Raw genomic sequence first — 22928 nt, forward strand, 5'->3', positions numbered from 1 at the left:
TTAATTGACTCTTGAATCTAATTTTAAAAGCATTAAGTCACCAATTTCACATTGTTTCTACAAAGAATTAATAACCTATTACATTTCAGACAGTGGACTAATTAATCATAAAAACCATGGCTTTTGGGCACAGTACAATGGCCTAGCAGCTGAAGCCTTCACTTTGAATGTGCTGGGATCTTAAGTGGACGCCAGTTCTAATCCCGGCAGCCCTGCATCCCATCCAGCTCCCTGCTTGTGGCCTGGGAAAGCAGTTGAGGACGGCCCAGAGACTTGGGTTCCTGTATCCATGTGGGAGACCCGGAGAAAGTTTCTGGCTCCTGGCTCCAGATTGGTGCAGCACTGGCCATTGCAGTCACTTCGTGAGTGAATCATCGGATGGAAGATCTTTCTCTCTGTCTTGCCTCATCTTTGTATATCTGACTTTACAATAATAAAAAAAAAATCTTAAAAAAAATTGCTTTTGTACAACTTACCGATTACTAAAGACAGAAGATAATGAAGAAAACACATACATCTTCAGAAGTCAGTCATAAAGTGGATGGGAACAACAGAAAAAAAAGAGAGTTCCGGGGTTAAACATGAAATTTATTTTCCAATAAAGAATGAGGGTAGACTTCATTAAGAAGTTGACATTTTTCATTTTGTTCACTGATAGTCTTTGTATAATATTTTGGGCCAAATACTATTCTGAGTATTTTACAATTTTTTATTCATTTAATCCTCATAACAACTCTACAGTATAGGTACTATTTTTAGCTCCATCACAATATTCCTAGAATTGCAAAGCAGCCCAAATGTCATGAACTCAGGCAGCTTGGCTCTTTGGCTCCATGCTCACAGCTACTAACTCCTCCTGCAGATGTTTGGAGGAATTATATCCTAGACACATAGAAAGCAAGATCCTCAAATAGTGGGAAAAATGCCCACAGTTCAGGTGGCTGACAAAGAACAGGGAAGGAGATACAGTCTGACCGGTATGGGTGATAGATGGCATAAACACTGTGATTTTACCTGGATTGAAATAGGGAACTTGTGGAGAGATCTCAGAAGTGAGTGCACGCTGTGCCTTGTTGGAGAAGATCAATTTGGCTACACTTTAGAGACTATGTGTAGCCTATAACACATTTCAGAGCTGAGCTTGCAAATGAAGAATTTGCAATAATGGGGATGAAAAATTATTGTCAGTTGCATTAGGTAAAAATATTTGGAGTACCAAAAAAAGTGGTCACATTCAGATACATTTTCACTAAGGATGATAAAATTGGGTGGTGATGAGAAGATATTTGGAAGTAATTCAGTGAAACAGAAATTCTGGATGCCATCAAGACTACTGGCCTGAAGAAGAAGGATAAAGTTGAGATGGTGAGACTGTAGTAGAAGTAAATCATACAGGATGACAGTTTGGGACATGTCAAGTTTGAAGCTTATTTGATGTCTATGTGCGTTGTTAACTGGGCAGTTGGATATATGATTGATATTCCCGGATGTGGGTCATGCTGTAAACAGAAGCTGACAGTCATCAGTTTATAGTTAGTGCCTACTCAGGCTAAATAAAAGCACCACAGTAGCATTCTAGAGAGAGAACAGGGGTAATCACAGGAATAATAAGGCTGCCTTTAACAATTTTTAATTTACTAGATGTTAAATTAAATCTGTCATGCAAGCTAAGTGGGAAAATTAATAACAATTTAAAAGTTAAACTTTTCTGCTTTATAATCTCTTGCTATTAAAACATGTAGTAAATTCTGTCATATAAATATTCATGTTAAGTAAAGGAAGGGTTTTAAAAATTTCAAACCCACTAACACTTATTCCATGTATAGTTAAGCATAAATATTTAAAAAAAGAAAAGAGAGAAATATAATAAAGGAATCAAGGGGAGGGGAAGAAAGTAAGGAACAAAGAGTAGCATGGAATGAATAAAGCAACAAATTGCCCAATGTCTGTATTTCAAACTCCAGTGGCAAGTGCTACAAAGTTCCCTTGCACTTCTTAATCATATATCTCAATCCTGTGAGTAATATTCATAGCCAAAATACATATATGATCATTTGATACAAGGAAATGGCTACCTGTTTTGGTGGGCTGTTGTCCCACAGAATTACGGCTTTGTTTGAGTGGATTTTGTAAGGGAATTTGGCTTGGAAATGTCATGAAAAGCAGATGGATTCTGGGCAGGAATTAAGTGTTTGCTGGTAGGAGGGTGATGGGTTGCTTCATTAATAAAACGCAAACAGCAGGAAAATGTTAATGAATAGACATTCCAGAACGTGAATACTAAATTTATATCATGAAAAAAGAAGTGCAAAAAAAAAATGAGTATGTTAAAATACAGAGGTATTTTAGAAAAGGAGATGTCAAAACAGGACAGAAAGTCATTAGTTTTTTATTTTTAAACATCAGTTTATGCCACTGTCAGCACAGCACTGAGATGTATTCAGCTTCAAGCTGGAAGATACATAACAATGTGGCTAATATTATTTAATGTCACATGTCAAGTACCACAATATTAGTAATAGTTAATTTTGGTAATTTTGACAGTGATTATTTCATTTAAATCAAGTACTTTTGTTTCTATTGATTTGATAAAATATATGTTAATTTTCTAAAGATTTAAATACATTTTATGCTATAAAATTAATACTTAATTTTCTTTAAGACAAAATCTAAAAGGCACCACTGTCCATAGTTATTACTTTGAACCCTACCTCCTTCAAATATTTCAAATAATATACTAACTTAATTATATCATTTAAAATTAATTTGAAGAGAGAGTTTTAACTCTATGGGGTCATGTAGTATGCTAGACAAACAGGGTACATGTTCTGTAGAAGTGGCATAAGCACAGGGCCTTTTTTTCCAAGTCCTATCTGTTTGCATCTTATTAAAGCTACGGCAAGTAAAGACAGACAAATACGGTCAAAGTAGCTTTTATGCTGCGTCTCAACATTTAACACTATAACTGTGCATATATACACAGTGAGGTAAAACATCTGAGATTTCTGCAGGTGGGCCAGTCCTTTGAGTTCTCCAGCCACAAAGCTTCTCTGCTTCTCCCTGCCAGAATCAGCTATGGAGCCAATGGAGAACATAGGGTGCATGGCCATGTGTGTCCATCCAGCTCGTGATTGCCATGCATCCTCTGACATTCCAGTGCAAGGAGCAAGAGCTTCCCTGGGTGAGTGACATTCAATTATCCAAGAAAGAAATTCTTAAAGGACTACATGGTACTGAGATGAATCACCTTGGCTGACAGCTCTATTACAAAACTGACATATGGAGAAGAGAAGTAGCCCACTGGGCTAAAGGTATTCTCCTAGCCACTCCCTCAGCAATTGTCCTGACTGACAAAGGGAAGAGTCCCAGCCAGATGATTTGGGCAAGACACAAGAGTCACCTCATTAAAGGATAAGATTTTCTTCAGAGTATCAAGGCTCATGTGTAAAACATTTATTTACCAAATAACCAGTGAGAAGTTCCTGAAAAATAATTGTAATAATTTTGTGTGATATTGTCCCTGATTAGACTATTTATAGCCTCTATCTTATCGTAGATCCCCAATCTCCACCATTTATCAAGCACAGATCTCAGGGGCTGGTGCAATGGTGCTGATGAATCCTCCTTCAACTGCTGGAATCCCGTATGAGCACTGGTTAGTGTCTAGTCTGCTCCACGTCCTTGCTTTACATCCATGTCCTTGCTTATGGCCAGGGAAAGCAGAAGTGGATGGCCCAAAGCCTTAATTTCCTGCACCAGCATATGGGACCTGGAAGTAAACCCTAGCTCCTGGCTTCTGATAGGCTGAGCTCTGATAGGGAACCAGCAGATGGAAGATCTTACTCTTCCTGTCTCTCTGTCAATTTGTCTTTAATAATAATAATAATAATAATAATAATAATAATAATAATAGTAATAATAGTAATAGTAATAACTGTAAGATGAAAAAGAAGAAGAAGAACCAGATCTCAGTCTCTCACTTTCTTTGTACATCTCACTTAGGACAATCCACATATGTTCCATTTTCTATGTTGTCTCTCTCAACTAGCACAATGCAAACCATCTAGGAGACACTTAACAAATGAATACCTGACAAGTACAAACTTTCTATCTGAACACAAACGAACTGCTGCATGCACTAAGTCAAAAGGTAGAATGATCTATTCGAACTCTATAGTGATAACGTAGGAAAAGGTTTTTTGGCCTTTGGGGGCTTCTTTCCAACTATTTCCACTCTATCCCCTAGCATTAACAAGAAATGCGGCTAAATAAGACATTTTTTTTCATTAGGCAGGCTGCTAACATTACAAAATTCACAGGGTTAAGATGTGGTTTAAGCTAGAAAATGCAAACAAAACAGAAAGTATTTTTAGCCTAAAACAGAGGTTTTACAGATATTATTTAGTTGATCACTTATGCTAATGGCATAAGTCCATGGCAGTTATCCTGGAGAAATGTTGTCTTTGGTTAATGTATGAAAGACAGAATATATGAAAAGCTCTTTTCTTCACACCCATTCTGTTAACTGCTTTAGATGAACAGGTTGAAGTGGGAAAAAAAATTCACGGGCCCAGTCTGGTAGCCTAGCAGCTAGAATCCTTGCTTTGAACATAACAGGTTCCCTTATGCGTAGCGGATTGTATCCCTGCGGCTCTGTGTCCCATCCAGCTCCCTGCTTGTGGCCTGGGAAAGCAGTCGAGGACGTCTCAAAGCTTTGGGACCTTGTACCCCTGTGGGAGACCTGGAAGAGGCTCTGGGCTCCTTGCTTCAGACCGGCACAGCTCCAGTCATTGTGGCTGCTTGGGGAGTAAATCAAAGGACAGAAGATCTTCCTCTCTGTTTCTCCTCCTATCTGTATATCTGGCTTTCCAATAAAAATAAAAATCCTAAAAAACTTTTCAAACATACTACCTCCTGTGTAGCTATCAGTATATCATAAATGTTACATTTAAAAAGAACTTTAATAAGTATAGTTTGCCATTTTATGTTTAAGTTCTCTCTACAGCCTATTGGTGTCTGTCTCTTGGTTTCCATAGTCAAGGCTGAGAGTTCTATTCCAAGAGATGCAGTGAAGATGCTCACAAGGAAGTGCTATCCAAAGTTGCCTACATTCTGTTGTAGTTTTGTGTTTGTTTATTTGTTTGTTTTCTTTAAGGAAAACATTCAACAGCACAAATTCCTATAGTACATATCATGATATAGTCTGCCATGTAGGGCTGCCTTTAAATTTCTGAAACAATGTTATTCCCATTTTGATTTCAATAATAGGAAATGTAATGTAAATGTCAAAAAAAGGTCACTAAATGACTTAGGCACATTTCCAATTCCTGTGTTGCATTTTTAATAGTTACAGTAAAAGTGAATACTGCAGGACTGTCTCTCTCAGGAAAATGAGGTGTTGTACAGATACCGCTTTGATATAACTAAAGGCTTTAGAGAGATAGCTATTAAATTATGCATTAATATAAATGTTGAGTCAGATGTTGCAGAACAAAAGGAATCCCTATTTTGGATTGTATCCTACTTGCTCTATGGATGCTGACAGCAAATTATAGGTTATTGGGATCACCAAGGTTGAATGATCAAAGAGCAATTAAATCAGTGTGTTTTCTGGAAATGAAACAATTAGGGGAAATGGGTATCTGTGTGGAAAAAATAAATGAATTATATAAAATGAACTAGAGGCTTGCAGTTTATGACTGTGTTGTTTCACCATTTGACGTCAGAAATCACTGGGGGTAGAACATATACCTGTGCAACTAAATTGAATAAAGGGGTGTGAAAATGCTAGTCGCACAGTAATAACTTGTTTAATTAATTTAAAAGTGAAAAAAAATCCTGGATACCTCAAGACATATTTAATCAAAGGTTTAGACCATCTTCTCTACAGACTGAGAAGTCTAAACTATATTCCACATGTAATTATTTTTTGCTTTGTTCTCAAGAGTGACAAAGAAACTGTATTGTAGCTTGTTCTTCCATATTTCCATTGCACTTATAAACACATAAAATTTAAATAAACCTTTAAGCAACATTGGAAGTGTTCTAGAAAATTCTATGCAAAAGACAAGAGCAGCCTCAGTTCTTTTCTCAATACAAAAAAAAAAAAATTTTTTTTCATGTGCCCAACATGGCGGCCTACCAGCTAAAATTCTTCACGTTGCACACACAGGGATCCGTATAGTCACTGGTTCTAATCCAGGCAGGGAGCTGGACACCAACATGTTCAAGTCGAGGACTTTGGCCACTAAGCTACCACAGTGGGCCTGCAAAAGAAAATCTTAAATCGTCATCCAAGCCTTGTTATATGAGCTATATTCTGAAATTACACAGTATCCTGAAGTGTGTGCTACACAGGGAAAGAACAGAATGGAGGGAGAAAAATAATAAGAAGGAAGTGCATACTCAAGTGAACTTTGGAAAGCCTCTTAGTTTCTTTCAGTGTGGTACGCCTGGATTGTCAGATTCAGTTAGATAATTGTTCCTCGTAGAACGAAATGAGATTTTAGAGAGAAAATTTTCTCATTTTTATTATCTTTTGCATCAGAAAAAAAAAGAGTAGAGCAGCTAAAAAAGAATAGGGCTGAGAATTGTGTTTTCAAGTTTACGTAACAAACACTGATTATTTAACCTGCTCTGGAAATTGAGATAACTAGTAAATACAGTGAAAAGAACAATAGACATTTTTGTTTTCCATACAGAATGTCAGTTCATTTGAAAAAACACAAAATAAAGAACCAAAGAAATATTTATTTTTAAGTGGTGATAAGTGTCTTGAAATATAACTAAAATATGATTGAAGGTGGTATCTGATATCTCTGGTTTGCATTAGGAATTCACATTATTATTTCCATTTCTCTGAAGGTGATATGAACTTATAGATTAAATTATCATTTGTTTGTATGGGGAGTTGTATTCTCTCAGATTCTGATAGTGAATCTTTTCAAAGGATATCTCCTATGAAAGTTTATTGAATCAGACTTTGTGTTTTTTGTTTATAGTGTTAGAATAGCAATTAGCTTGTAAGTAGTGGAAGACCTCATAATGCCAGAATCACAAAGTGTTTTCAAAAGTAGAAATGACAGCTTGTTCAAGGATAAGTTTTGTTGCCTTGTCAGTTGTTCGTAAATATATGTGTTTCAGAAATAATTATTGAAAAGAAATAACAAGGTCAGATGCACTAGGAATGAGTTACCATATTGGTCGCAGATTTTAATCTTCCATGTTATGTGTCAGAAAAAGAATTTTAAATCAATTAGATTCTTTCTAAGATTTATTTATTTTTATTGGAAAGGTGGATATACAGAGAGGAGGCTAGGTTGAGAGGAAGATCTTCCATCTGATGATTCACTCCCCAAGTGAGTGCAACGGCTCGAGCTGAACCAATCTGAAGCCAGGAACCAGGAGCTCTTCCGGGTCTCCCACGCCGATGCAGGGTCCCAAGGCTTTGGACTGTACTTGACTGCCTTCCCAGGCCACAAGCAGAGAGCTTGATGGGAAGCGGGGCCGCCGGGATTAGAACTGGCACCCATATGGAATCCGGCACATTCAGGGCGAGGACTTTACCCACTATGCTATTGTACCAGGCCCCAAATCAATCGGATTCTAACAGAAAATGATGTGTACTTGTAAAGCATCATGATGAGGTTCCTTTTCACTATTTTAGCAAAAGTATTTCCAACAAATATCTTCTAACGTTGAGTGATTCAGAAGCTAAGTGACTAATGTCTATTGGTGAAATGGAAGATTGCTGAGGTGCCCCACAAAAGAGGAGCAAATCACAGGCAAGAAAGCCACTGTCAGAGATGGTGCTTCTTTAGTCTGAATACATCATTGTGTGCTTAGAACCTTAAATTTCTATTTTTCTTTCTATTGTTGATTTTGTATTATGACTTTCATTTGAGGGGATGTACAGTAGCTGTGAAATGGAGACTAACATCCAGATGTGAGGATACAGTGTAGTATGCATTTCTACTTCCAGACAAAGATGGACTTACAATGAAACTGTTCACTCTATCTTGACAATAGGATGCTGGACTCTGCTATTGTCCATACCCGCAATGATGGACATTTGACTGTGTATGAAGAACTATATTTTAGTAATGATATAGAGGAACTAGGTGGAGGGGTAGGGAATAGGGGAGGGGTTAAGGGAAATGCCAGAAGCCTATGGAACAGTATCATAAAATGACAATAATAATAAAATTTTTTAAAAAGGCAGAAAAATTTAAAAAAAAATAAAATGAAAAAAAAAAAAAAAAAGAACCTTAGGACTCAGTGGAGATTTCATTTGTCACTTTTCACTGATTTGTTTCATTCCAGGACAAGTAAATTTCCTATTTCATTTTTTCGTGTTGCTTATGACATCACTAATCCATTCTCATACTGTGATTTTACCCACAATTTTCTTCGACTTGCAAAGAAATGAGCTGCGTTAGATGCTCTCAATATCCAATCCTATATTAGGCATCTTTAGCAACTACTAACTTTTGAACTCTAAATGTAAGTACCGTTTTCAGATATTGCATAACTGTGACAAACACACTGGGAGAATTTGACTCAACAAATCTTGAATAATTAGCACCATATTTTGAGCATCAACTTAGTGCAACATTCAAAAAACAAATTAGAATGTTGTCATGTATCAGAATTAAGGTATATTTCTTATTAGCTGAGGCAAGAGTGTCCATCCCTGTTACAAACACAGAAATTACACCGTCAGTGAAAACAGACAAAGGGATGTGCACATACGACTGAACAGAGTCCAGAGATGCAGGTGAGCTGCATTGAGGACGGCAAGTGCTGAGGAGGGTCAAACACTGAATGTTGTTTGAGTTTTTCCAGGAAATATAAAACCGTTTGGATGTAGATAAGACTTTTATCAAGAGAAGATTGACCTTTAAGATTGCGACCAGTTGATTTTGAAATCTCCACATAAAGGCTGCTGTAATTGTAGCTAATCATTGTATTTCCAGTGGTCCCTTTACCCATCACCATTGTTATCAAATTGTGGTTCACTGAATCTCAAAGGGTTTAGAGATGCTTTTAGTGTCCACAAAGCCAAAGCTATTTTCAAATAATGCCAAGATGTGATTTGACTTTTTCACTGCATTGACATTTGCAGTGATGATAAAGAACAAGGCTGGATAAAATTATTCATTCCTTATCTTGCATCAAGGCCATGACATTGACATATTTCAGTGTAAGTCTATGTATTTTTTACTACCATGCACTACTGAGAGGTAAATCCATTATTACTTAAGGATGTTGAAATAGTAAACATTATTCAATTACTTACAATATTAAATTATTTATTAAATTTATGTTAAAGATCCTTTTTGTGATCAAATATTATGTGTGTCAAATTTGTTTTTTTAAGATTTATTTATTTTTATTGGAAGAGCAGATTTACAGAGAGAGGAAGTGACAGAAAGTTCTTCCATCTGCTGCTTCACTGGCGAAGCAGCCACAATGCCAGGAGCGAGGTCATTCCAAAGCCAGGAGCCAAGAACATCTTCCAGATCCAGCACGCACATGCAGGGTCCCACAGCATTGCGTTATCCTCCTATGCTGTCCCAAGCCATAATCAGGAAGGTGGATGGGAAGTAGAGAATCCAAGAAATGAACTGGTGCCCAAATGGGATCCTCGTGCTTGAAGATGCAACCATCATGCAGGCCCTCACTTTTTTTCTTGTTTGTTTACTTTTTTTTGATTGGTTGATTTTTTTTAAATTTTACTTCTTTTTATTATTAGCATTTTATGATATACTTAGATTGTGTGATTTCACTTATCTGGTCCCCAATAGCTTCCCCCTCACTGAGTTCCAATGACTACAAATAGCCGTGTGCCAACTGCAATAAGTAAAATCAAACTGTGTACCCGTGGGTGACAGAGCTTAGAGACCTGCCCCAAGGAGAAGACTATGACAATCAGAAGTATAATGACCAAGAGCAAATGAAGAGATAGAAGTACAACGGATATTACTGAAGACTCCCCTGCAAAGGAACAAAACCCTATGCTAACCTCAGAGTTCACCAACAAAGACATCGAGAATTCAAAATATTTGTTCTAAAACTTCCTATCAACAATGAGAAGCATGTAAAGCAGTTATTCAAGGAATTCAAGGAATGTGTCACAATGGAAATGAATCAATTGAAAGCTGATATATCAGAAATGAAGAATACAGTAGAACAAACTAAAAGTACAGAAGAGAGTCTCCAAAATAGAATGAAGGAGGCAGAAGTAAAAAATCTTAAAATTAGAAGACATTTCCTGTAATCAGGGGAAAACAAACAAAAAGCTGGAAGCAAGACTGGATCAGGCCAAAAAAAAAAGTATTCAAGAATTAAAAGACACTATTAAAAGGCCAAATATAAGAGTTATGGGAGTCGCAGAAGATGCAGAAAAAGAAGCTAGGTTGAAAAATGTATTTAATGACACAATAAGGGAAATTTTCCTGAATCTAGGGAAAGAATTGAGAAACAACATCCAGCAGGGGCACAGAACTCCCACAGGCTTGACCAAAGGTGATCTTCACATGATAATCAAGCTCTCTTCAATTGAACATAAGGAAAAGGCCCCCACTTTTCTAATATGAAAAATAACTCATAAGATTGCGATAATGGGGCTCAGCATGGTAGTTTAGCATATAGATCCTTGTTTTGCATGCACTGGGATCGCATATGGGTCCCGATTTGTGTCCCTGCACCTCTACTTCCCATCCAGCTCCCTAGTTGTGCCCCGGGAAAGCAACTGGGGAGAGCCCAGAGCTTTGGGACCCTGCACTCATGTAGGAGACCCAGAAGAAACTCCTGGCTCCTGTCTTCATAACTAGCTCAGCTCCAGTCACTGGGTCCAGTTGGTAAGTGAATCAATAGATGGAAAATCTTTCTCTTTGCAAGCCTGCCTTTCCAATCAAAATAAATAAATCTTAAAAAAGAAAAGACTGTACTAATGGGTATCATGTTTTCTGATTTGTACTCTGTTGTTCTTACACAGGAGTTCAAAAAACATTTAAAAAGTAAAAACAAGACTCAATATGAATATCAATGAGGAGCGCTGATTTCAGAGGCATTGAAAAGTGAATCTCTCAGCTCTGGACGTATCTGAGGACAAGTTGCACACTGTATTGGGGGCAAGTTGTTATGGATGGAATCACACCCTCTCTGAATTTAGACTTCATAAACCTTTAGTCCTTTCCACATTGATTTTTAGCATCTTGCTTGCCTCAAGATCTGCCAATTTGATCACAGTCTCCACTGAGCAAAAATTTAATATGCTTAGAATTGAGTGAAATTGGAATGTGTATTTTTGGGAATTGACTAAAATATTAATGGTTGATAAAGAAAAAGAAGAAACTGAGGAAGAAATAAAGCACTGAGAATCCAGGTTTGTTCTTATGCACATGTGATATCCAAATTATATCACAATGCTTCTCAAAAGATAAAGGAATTGAGCCATTCCGGATGGTATCCCGGGACCTGAAGACAAAACAAATTCAATGGCAAGGGGTCTCCATCACTTAGAACTGATCAGAGAACAAAAGCTTTCATCTGAACAGCAGATGGGGATTCCAGCACCTATCTGCCTGCAACCTATGTTAGGATACCTGACTAAGCTTTGTCCAGTGGACTTGGGACTGGCTTAACCATGGAAGTTGCAGTCACTTGTACAGTGAACTCTCTCTCTCTCTCTCTCTCTCTCTCTCTCTCTCTCTCTCTCTCTATCTCTCTGCCTGTCAAATAAACGCACATTTCTAACACAAGAATTATGCAGTGGTCTTGGGATTGGGTAACATCACCTTTTTCAATCTGTCTGGCAGACAGATTTCCTGATACTTATGTTTCTTTTTACACTGAATAAATAATTTTAAAAATAGCCTCCCCACACAATAACCTTTTACAGCAAGTAGTAATCCACTGACCATCTTTCTGGGATGTAAAAGAAAGGCAAAAAGAGAGAAAGAGAGAAAGAGAGAGAGAAAGAAAGAAAGAAAGAAAGAAAGAAAGAAAGAAAGAAAGAAAGAAAGAAAGAAAGAAAGAAAGGAAGGAAGGAAGGAAGAAGAAAAAGAAGGAAGGAAGGAAGAAAGAAAGGCAGAGGAAGAGAAAAGAAAACAAAAAGGAAGGAAGGAAGGTAGGGAGGAAGGAAAAGATAGAAAGGAAAAAAGGCACAGTTTTAGCCTCAGGTTCTTGCTGCAAAATGACTTCATGTGTTGCACATGACTGTCAATGGCTTAAACTTCATTGTCTTTACCTCTATTGGGAGTACAAACATAGTTAAGGACAAGGACTTCATTTTCATACAATTTGAAGACTCTCACAAAGAATTTGTCATTCATTTCAATTCTCTCTAAGATTGCCTTGGAACACATTCTGGTCAAGATTATTCTTGTCTTCTCTGACAGTAAAACAAGTTTATATTTTTCTGTTCTTATCGCACATGGATTGGAGTAAAAAAAAGATCTACAACCTTATCTGGTAAATACGTATGCACAACAGAAACAACAAAAACAGAAGCAAGCTCAGTTACCAAAGGAGAATGGTTGAATAAATGGGCGGTTTATTTATAAAATGATATACAGTTGCTAATGAAGTAAATACATTAAAAATTAGTTATACTAAAACGAGCAAAATTCAAAAAGAATGAAGACTAAATGTAGATGTACAAAGACCCCTACAATATAAAAGTAATTATGTAAAATTTTTAATGGCAGAAATATCTACTCAGTATACTTGAGAATACCTACATATGTAGCAAACATGGAAAAATGGTAGACAACAGCTTCAAAATTTTGCATCACACTGGAAATGATTAGACAAACTGGAAATAGGACATATCACATACAAATGTTTCAATTCCATCAATTTCACTGTTTTTTGTGGCCTTTTTTTGAGATTTATGTATTTTTAGTTGAAAAACAGATTCATGAAGATGAAAGGAGAGATTGAGAGAGAGGTCTTCTATCAGCTTGTCACTCACCAAATGGCCTCAATGGTCATGGCTAGGCTGGTCCAAACCCAGAAGCGCAGAGCTTCCTTTAGGTCTCCCAGATGTGTCAAGAATCCCAAGGGCTTGAGCCATCTTCTGTTCCACTCCCAGGCACATTGGGAAGAAGCTGGATTTGAGGTGGAGCTGTCTGGACACAAGCTAATGCGTATTGGGGTGCTGTTAGTGCAACCGGAGGCTCAGTCTACAATAAGATGATGCTAGCCTCTGCCTCACTGTTAAAAAACAAACAAAAAGGCTCGGCGCGGAAGCCTAGTGACTAAATTTCTCACCTTGAATGCGCCAGGATCCCATATAGGAGCTGGTTCTAATCCTGGCAGCTCCACTTCCCATCCAGCTCCCTGCTTGTGGCCTGGGAAAGCAGTCGAGGGTGGCAAAAGCCGTGGGACCCTGCATCCACGTGGGAGACTTGGAGGAGCTTCCTGGCTGCCGGCTTCGGATCGGCACAGCACCAGCTGTAGCGGTCACTTGGAGAGTGAATCATCGGACAGAGGATCATCCTTTCTGTCTCTACTCCTCTCTGTATAACTGACTTTGTAATTAAATAAGTAAACCTTAAAAAAGAAAAAGAAAAAAAAGTATTTATAGTAAAATACTAGCAGACTTGCTCCATTGATATCTTTCAATTCATTTGAGATATTTTCTCATAAAAATGTAAGAATTAAGAATATATATACATAACACTATTCCATTTTTGGATAGTTCAGTTGATAAATATTACTTATTTCATGGTTCATTGTTACTATAGGAGATTTGTATGAATTAATTAATAAAATAACAGAAAAATACATCATTATTTCATACATTGCTTTTAGCTAGAAGCAGATTGAGTTGCCAACAACATGATAAACAATCAATAGAAATTAATATTTAATGTATTAAAAGGATTATACAGATTTTTAAATTTAAAAGCCCTAGCATTAAAATCATTTTAAAGATTATTTCTTTGATGATATTACATGAGCAATATTCTAACAGTTTTTACCAATTTAGTCTAAAAATCTTAATATTTTAAGGGAAAATTTAATATATAAATAATGCCTGCAAAAAGTCTTCAGTTACTTACAATTAAAAGGGTATCATTACACTTGAAGATTCAAATTATTTACTCCTTGAACCTTTTTAAAAGTGTTTGGTATGTTAGCATAATTACTTACATGAATACATTACTCATTTTAGAGAAAGTTGTGTAATGCCACACTATACTTAAATGTGTAAAGTTCATTTAGAAGTGAGAACTTCATTCATCAATGGAGAACACTAAGACCAAAGGTGCCACTTGACAAATCTCTCGGAGAATAGAAATATAATTTCTTAAATTTATGATTACTCATCCCACTTCCAAGATTAACATATTGTTAGTGTAAGACATGATCTATACTGGTTTTTAACATCTGTCTGCATCCTATACAAACTATGAAACTTGGCTTTCATTCAAATGTATTTCTCAGTTTCCATTCTAGATAGGTTAAATATAGCAAATAGGTACACCACAAGGCTTGGTAAATTTAACCACACCTAAACTATAACAATTTATACTATTTACCATCTGAATTAATTCAATATTGTGTTTAGAATTTTCGTTATCTAGCAAATGTTGTTCCAGTGTAAACAAAATCAAAACGGACAGTGATGTTCACTTAAGCCAGCTTGCCCAAACACCAGCTCTGAGGTAGCAAGCTAGTTTACATAGTATTTATTCAATATTATTCCTGGAGGAGGATTCATCCATATGAAGTCAGAGAACAAATACTAAGCAGTGGGACAAATATCTGCACAGTGTGATTTATCAGATCGCGTGTGGATCTCATAGTTGGCTTTTGCAGAAATGTCCCAAATCACAGTGAATTGCATATCCTGGAAGCAGCTGGTGACTAGCCGGAAGCCCTCTTCTAGGAAGGACACAGCCTCAAATGAGGCAGTTGGTTACTTTAGGAAGGGTGACCTCAAGAAGAAACAGATTGTTGCAATCTGTATCCTCAAGACTTGGAAAACAAACAGTGAGCACAGAAATGCTCACTGCAGATATTTACCTAGCAAAGTTTTTGGGGTATTATCCTCACTTATGCATAAACCTTCACACACACACACACACACACACACACACACACCACACACACACACACACTGTGGTTTCTGAAATACAATTTATATTCTTGGCACAATATTTTTTAAAAGGTCAGCATCTATAGACAATAGCTCATAGGAAGGATAAAAGCTAAGCTATAAAACATGGAGATTTTTACTGCAACTGAAAATTAAATTTAGGTCTGAAGTTCCTGGCAGCCAAGGAAAGTAACAGACTGAAATACCATGACTTCCTATCATTTGGAATGAGTAAAACTTGCTTTCAGGGAAAATAAACAACTTTTTGTTTTCAACTTAGATATAATTTTTCACATGAAAATAATATTGAGTAACAATGCCTTTTTATATCTATAAAAATGTGGGGTGTCAGCATTCAGCTGTTGTTTATATTGGTAGAACTGCAACTCTGGTAGGGGAATCATTTGGTACCAATTCCTGTGAAGCACAGTGAGCCCACATGCACTGCTTTCTAGTGCTCTATCTTGAACCTATGTAGAGAAACGAATTGGTACCATGACTTTTAGATAAATATTTATGTGGAGCATTTACCAAACCATATTTTCTTAGCGCTGAAAAGTAGTTAATTCAAGATTGCATTCTCAGGCAAGTACCTGGCACATACATCTTCTATGTTGATGGCTGAAAACTACCAGATGGTCTGGCAACGTTACATTCTGCGTGGAAATCAAGGAGTCCCATAATACTGTTGCCTTCTTGGAGCATTATCCACTGCCCACATGGAGGTCAACAGTAGAGGATTTATGTGAAGAACCAATTTCTAAAAAGAGTTTTTAGTCTCCATTTTCTGAAGTGATCTCTAGATTTTGAAAGCCATCTCCACTAGATAAATAATTTGAGGCAGTGGCAAAGATTCAGTGGAAAAAGAGACATGTCTCATTTTCAAATTCTGCAATGGACATGGGAGCAAGGATGTGATTTTTCTAGTAACCAAGATGTGCTCTCCTGGATGCCTGGAACATACAGCTGGGAAGAACCTGGTTTAGGTCATTTTTTGAAGAGGTAGAGTCTGAAGTGGCTTCTCTAAAACATCACGACTATGAGCATCACTGCCTCATTTGGGACAAATAAACACAAATAGGCTGAAGGAACTCTTGGTGGACTTATTTACTATGGCTCATGGAAAATTAGACTGTGCCAAGTGGTAATTTGGTTGTAGCCTAACCATTAGAGAGAGTGTAGTCTGCAAATCACATGAACTTGTTCAGCGGTTTAAGAAACATTTTGAATTCTGATATTGCGATAACTTCTTTTGGTAAGAAAAAAAAATGCCTGCATTTTAACTTCCTTTTTCATAATTATCTTCATTCATTTGAAAGGCAATGAGAAAGAGACAGATTTTTTTATCCACTGATCCATTCCTAAAAAGTCCACAAGATGTGGGGCTGCGCCAGGGCAAACCCAGAAATCACGATCTCCCGCACAGGTGGCAAAGATCTAATGACTGAGTCATCACCTGGTGCCTCCCAGTGGATCTATAAACAGAGAGCTAGAACTGGAAGTAGAACTACATCTCAAATCCAGGGCATTGCAATACAATTTGTGGGCTCCCCAAGTGCTGCCTTAATCATTGCATCAAATGCCTGGCCATGCTTTTCCTAATTCTAATGGCAGGAATAAGGAGTATCTGGCTTCCAATCAATTAAAATGTTAAATAATAATATTCAAATATATGTGCATATCTACCAGGAGGGTTAAATATATCCCAATTCTATATCATGTGTTATTGAAATTTTGTTTTCAGTTAGGCCTTTTCTATACTTGCCTCATCCTCTCTGCATTTCTAATGGAAATTCTGCATTTTGCTCTTCTGGTTATTTCCGCATAGTGCCTCCATTTTTCTCCAAAAATTACCATTTTAAATACTCAGTATAATGTACTCATAACTTTTGTCTATTTTCTCTTGCTCCAATAATGTTTGCTTCCTCAAAGTCTGTTTGATTTACTTCCATAACCCAAGGCCTAAAACTGTGATGCTATACATATTTGACACTATACAAATGAGTAGCTCTTGACTAAGTTGAAGAGTGTATCCAATAACTAATGGCATCTGCATTTTCTGGGTCTGTAATTTATAATGATCTATAGTAAATGAAAGAGTATATAAATGGGAATAACATGCCTGAATCAGGAGTCATTCCTATGGATGTAGCAAGTAAGGATTTTTGGAAATGCCAGATTACAATACAACCTGAAAGTGCTAGATCCTTTAAATTATGCAATTTTTAAACGGTAAAAAAAAATCTTAAAGATTTATTTTTACTAGTGGAAAATGAGATATACAAAAAGGAGGAGAGACAGAGATTTTCTGTCAGCTAACTCACTACCCAAGTTGCTTCAACAGTCAGAGCTGAGCATATGGGTCAGGAGCCAGGAACATGCTCCCACACTGCTGCAGGGTTCCAGAGCTTCGGGCGTCCCTCAACTGCTTTTCTGGGCCACAAGCAGGGAGCTGAATGGGAAGCAGGGCAGCCAGTACACAAACTGGCACCTATATATGATTCCTGAGTGTGTAATATGAGGACATTAACCTCTAGCCTGAATTGAAGCTTATCACAGGATTGGCTATCTCAGACTGCAACCCTCTAGGATAATTTATTTTATTTTATTTTAAAGATTTCTTTTATTTTTTCTTTTTTGTATTTTTTTTATTAATTCGTTAATTACATTGAATTATGTGACACAGCTTCATAGGTGCTTGGATTCTCCCCACCCCTCCCCAAACCCTCCCACCATGGTGGATTCCTACACCTTGTTGCATAACCATAGTTCAAGTTCAGTTGAGAATCCCCCATTGCAAAAAAGGTGATTCTTATAGCTATGTTGTTATTAGCAACAATATGTAACAATATCTACCACCCTCTTATGAATAACTTGAACTAATGGATTATGACAGTTATAGCATTGTTTATAAATTGTTAAATGATAAAATAGATCATTAGGCCATTAAGATTTCTTTTATTTTTATTGGAAAGTCAGATATACAAAGAGGAGGAGGGACAGAGAGCAAGATCTTTGGTCCGCTGATTCACTCCCCAAGTGGCCACAATTGCAGGAGCTGTCCTGATCGGAAGCCAGGAGCCTGGAGACTCTTCTGGGTCTCCCATGAAGGTGCAGGTTCCCAAGGCTTTGGGCCATTCTTGACTGCATTCCCAGGCCACAAGCAGGGAGTTTGATGGGAAGCAGGGCTGTCCAGATTAGAACCTGTGCCCATATGGGCCTGTCTGGCAGGGCTAGGTATCATTACTTGACTGGGTGTTGGAATAGTGGACTAGTCACATTTGGCAGGGTCAAGATACTAACCAGCATGAGAGAGAAATTGGTCCGGGGGTAAACTCTGTGCAGGAATTGTGGGCCCAACCCTGTGGAAATACAAGTCCTGCAGGTTAGCTCGCAAGCTGGGGTGGTGAGGGGCTAAGCTACGAGTGACCATGGCACCTGCCATCACTTATAGGTAAAGGAATCAATGGTGATCTGGCAGGTCAAGGCAGCACCACCCGAAGGTGCATCCTAAAATAGGAAGTGGGGTGGGCCGAGCTGCAACTGAAAGGGGAGGACAGAGCAGGGCCAAGCAAACTTTAACTCACAAAAAAGAAAAGAAATCAGGATGGAGACATGTCATTCCGACCGAGGCTCTTACCCCCAACTGGTTTTCATGAGGCAGGGATACTAAGGTACAGCATTGAAAGCAAAGGTTGAGACAGGTGAGAGGCTAAGCCAACTGGGGAAGAGCACCCACTGGCATGCACGTAATCTAGGGCTGGGAATCAACTTGATTGGGGAGCTGTGAAAGTACACACTTGCTGGGTTGGGATTCCCACTGGAGGATACAGGGGCTGAAGTGGGGGCTGCGTTCTGGTCTGGATATGGCTGCAATCTCCCTAGGCACAAATGTTGATGGGCTGGGCTCACCAAACTGGGCTAGACGCGAGCACCATCTGGTGCTCTGGAGAACCTGGGTAGATGTAAGATGGACTAGGCTGGGTTTCTGCCCCTACTAAGCCATGTGTGAGCAGTGTCTGGGTATGGACAAGCCTTGGCTGGGGTGAAACAGCTAACACCAAGAACTGGAATGGATAGAAGGCCAGCAATGAGGGCTGGCCTAGGGAACCACGAGTACGCGCAAGACCTGGCATAGGGAGAGGTTCTGAAGGAGGAGCTTGGGAAACTCCTCTGTTGGAACTCAGTCCTTAGAGGTGAGCACAAGAACCATGACATGGAGCAACCCAGACTAGGTGAGAGGAAGATACCCACCATCATACATATGGCATAGGTGGGGGAAGACCAGGCTGAAGCCATTCACTTCAACTGCTGGTGAATCTGAGCACAAGCATAGAGTATGGGTCAGACCAGTTTTGGTTGCAACACATGCCAGTGCACATTAAGCAATGCCAAGGTGAGGTAAGCCGTACCAGATGTGGTTGCAGTGCCCAAACAGCACATGTGAGGATGGGTGAGAAGGCAAAGCCGGCAGGGGAATCTAGGCTCCCCTGTTGGACAACCACTCCCACTGGAAAGCATGAGTTGGAATGGGGGCAGGACCAGGCAGGGCTACAACACCTGTGCGCCTCATGTGAGCTAGATCAGGGAAGGGCCAGGCTGGGCTGACTGTTCTGACTGGTGCAAACAAAAATTAGAGTGGGTGAAGGTGGATTGGGCTTTGCCACATCAGATGGCAGAGGCTGGAACTGGGGTCTAATTCTGTTAAGTTAAATATCAGAACCACCTGGAGAGTGCATAATCCAGAAGTTGGAGTGGCCTAGTAGGGAGATAGTGGGCACCTCCCTCGGGGCTAACCACTCCCACTGGAGAGCATGAAAACCAGGACAGGGGCAGGAGCGGCTAGACAGAAAGGCACCTGCCAGTATGTGTGTGGGCTGGATAGTAGGCTGGTTGGGTCGAACTAGGCTTCAATGCCCATTGACAGGTATGAGAGCTAAATCGGATGTGGAAGAGACTGAACAAGCCTGCGGCACATACTGACATGCATGGGAACCAGGGTAGGGAGCAGGCCTGGTGGGGGTTGTGGGGAGTCACCCCAACTAGGCTGCAGCTCCCACTGGTTTGCGCGAGGACTGAGTATGAAGTGGGTAGGATCGAGCTGGACTACAATACTCATTGGTTCAAGTGGATGACATAACCCCGACCATGAAGACACTATGTCAGTCAGTGGATTCTGAATAGGTTTCATCGCGATTGGAATGGCGAGATTGACAGCAATTCAGAACTGTTGAACTATCAAAACTGCTTGAGCAGGACCCTCAGAGCATGCCTCACATCAGGGACCTGGGATGGGTGGGAGGCTGGATGGGGCTTTTCCCTTTGTTTCTCTCCTAACCCCAGATACAGGGAAAAAATATTAGTGTGGAAACAATGGTATTACCCACTTTCCTGTAGCCTTTGACCCTTTGTACACTAATCAACTAAGTAAGATTATTTAAAAAAAAGGAAAGAACCTGTGCCCATATGGGAACCCGGTGCTTGCAAGTCAGGGACTTAAGCCACTAGGCTATTGTGCTGGGCCCTATTTGTTCATTTTAAATTGGTGTTTTTATGGAGTAGAGAAAAATAGAATCACAAACAAGTTTGCGTCTCACCTCTGAAATGGTCAAAACTGCTGCTAGTGGACCAAGGTTGAAGGCAGAAGCTTAACTTTGGTTCCCAACATAGGTGGCATGACTCGATTGCTTGGTCCACCACTGCTGCTCCTTTCAGAGCTGCAATCGGAAGCTGCAGCAAGGAATCAAGCCTATGTGATCTGAGATGGAACGCAGTACCTCAAACTGACAGCTGAATCTTTAGGGAAAATGTGTTCCACCTAAAAGTCTGGATGGCAACTGGTTTGATGAAGAAGCCATAAAAGTTATACAAACAGTTTTGATTTGCTCACTAGATTTCAAGTTTACCAGTATTTCATCATGTAAAAATTTGCAAATCCCACTAAATGGAAAAACCAGAAGTTCTTGGGCATGCTAGAAAGAGGAGAGAAAGAGAGACAGAGAGAAATCTTCCATTTGCTGATCTACTCCCCAGAAAGTCACAACACATTAGGATCATCCAGACCAAAATCTGGAGTTTCATATGTGTCTGTCATGAGTCCAGCAAGGCCAAAGCACTTAGACCATTTTCTAATGCCTTTCTCAGGAGTATTCTCAGGGAGCTAGACAGCAGGTAGAGCTGCCAGGACACAAACTGGCACGAATATGGGATAATGGCATTGTAATTTGCCACTTGGTTGTTATGCCCCAGACTGCTTTATAGAAACCAAGGCTGTGGGAATGAACTCATTTATTACATAAATGAAGTCAACCACTGATAAGAATTAATTAATTAATTAATTAATTTGCACTTACTCCCTAACTCCTTTCCGGCAAAATGAGTTATGAGATCTATGAGTGCTCTCACAACATTAGAATCCATTACTCGCCTTCTTCACAATTAGACACCGGGTCCCTATGGAGTATCTACCTCAGGATATTAAATATATGAGCACAGGACTGAGGAAGGAATCTTATGGACAGGGAAATTATTGGTCACTTACTTTGCAGCCAGCCTGGTAGTGAAAAAAATATCATGTCAACAATTTCAACATACAAACCTCCAAAGTGTTCTTAGGTGAGGGGTGGAGATAGAGATTTTTTCTTTGTTTCCATTAAATTAACTTCCAGTTTAATTTAAAAAAAGTTGCATAGAATAACTCAGTAGAATCCTATGTCATTTTACACTACTTTTGTTAATAGCATATTTTAAGTGAATGTAAAGATGATTCTTTTAAGAGAAACTTATATTCAGATTATCCCTTAAAAAATCAAAAAATCAAGAGGAATCTGTGCAATGGCTCAATGGCTAAATCCACACCTAGGCAGCACTCGGATGCCATATGGGTGCTGGTTTTTGTCCTGGCTGCTCCACTTGCCATCTAATTCCTTCTTGTGGCCTGGGAAAGCAGTGGAGAATGGCCCAAAGCCTTGGATTCTGCAACTTCATGGGAGACCCAGAAGAAGATCCTGGCTCCTGGCTTCAGGTTGGCTCACATCATCTCTGACCACTGTGGCCATTTGGGGCGTGACCAGTGTGTGGAAGATCTTTCTCTCCTTCTCTCCATAAATCTGATCTGCATTTTTAATGTAAATAAATAAATAAATAAATAAATGTAAATTCTTACACTTGGTCCCTGTTTGGACAATTTCTGAATTGATACAGCAAAGACATACTTCCTATTAAGAAATTTCAATCTGAAAACATCTTTTTTTGTTTTTGATGTATATCCATGAGCAAGCCTAAGTTGCTTATTTATTCATTTCAAAGCAATAATATAGTGTTACAAGGCTCTTGTCACTAATTGGTACAATGAAAATATTAACAAAACAGGTCCTTGGGATAACTTTTAGTCATATTTATATATTATGCATGTAAATGAGTTATTTCTGAGTTATTTCTGAAAGACGTAAAAATGCAATATTCAGAGAGATGTGTAGATCCTATTTATTAATATAAGAATGTTACTGTCAGCCTTATTTAGAAGTAGTTTACTTACAAGGATACTGTGTTTCTTACATAATTTTATTTTCTTTCCACGCTGCTGTTTTTCTCCCCATGCCTTACTCGTCATTATTTTCAAGAGTCAAGTCCAGTATCTTTTAAATGAAACCTAAACCTAAGAACAAAACATGACTTTGGAGCTCCGTCTGTTCATCCCTTGGGCATCACATACTCCCTCCCTCCTGCCAGACATAGGCACTTCCTTGATCATTGTGCTCATCACCCCATGACTTTTATGATTCATGGAAGGATCACAGTGCCAGGAACTCAAACA

Source organism: Ochotona princeps, chromosome 7 (assembly GCF_030435755.1).
Source record: "Ochotona princeps isolate mOchPri1 chromosome 7, mOchPri1.hap1, whole genome shotgun sequence".
Classification (NCBI taxonomy): Eukaryota; Metazoa; Chordata; class Mammalia; order Lagomorpha; family Ochotonidae; genus Ochotona; species Ochotona princeps.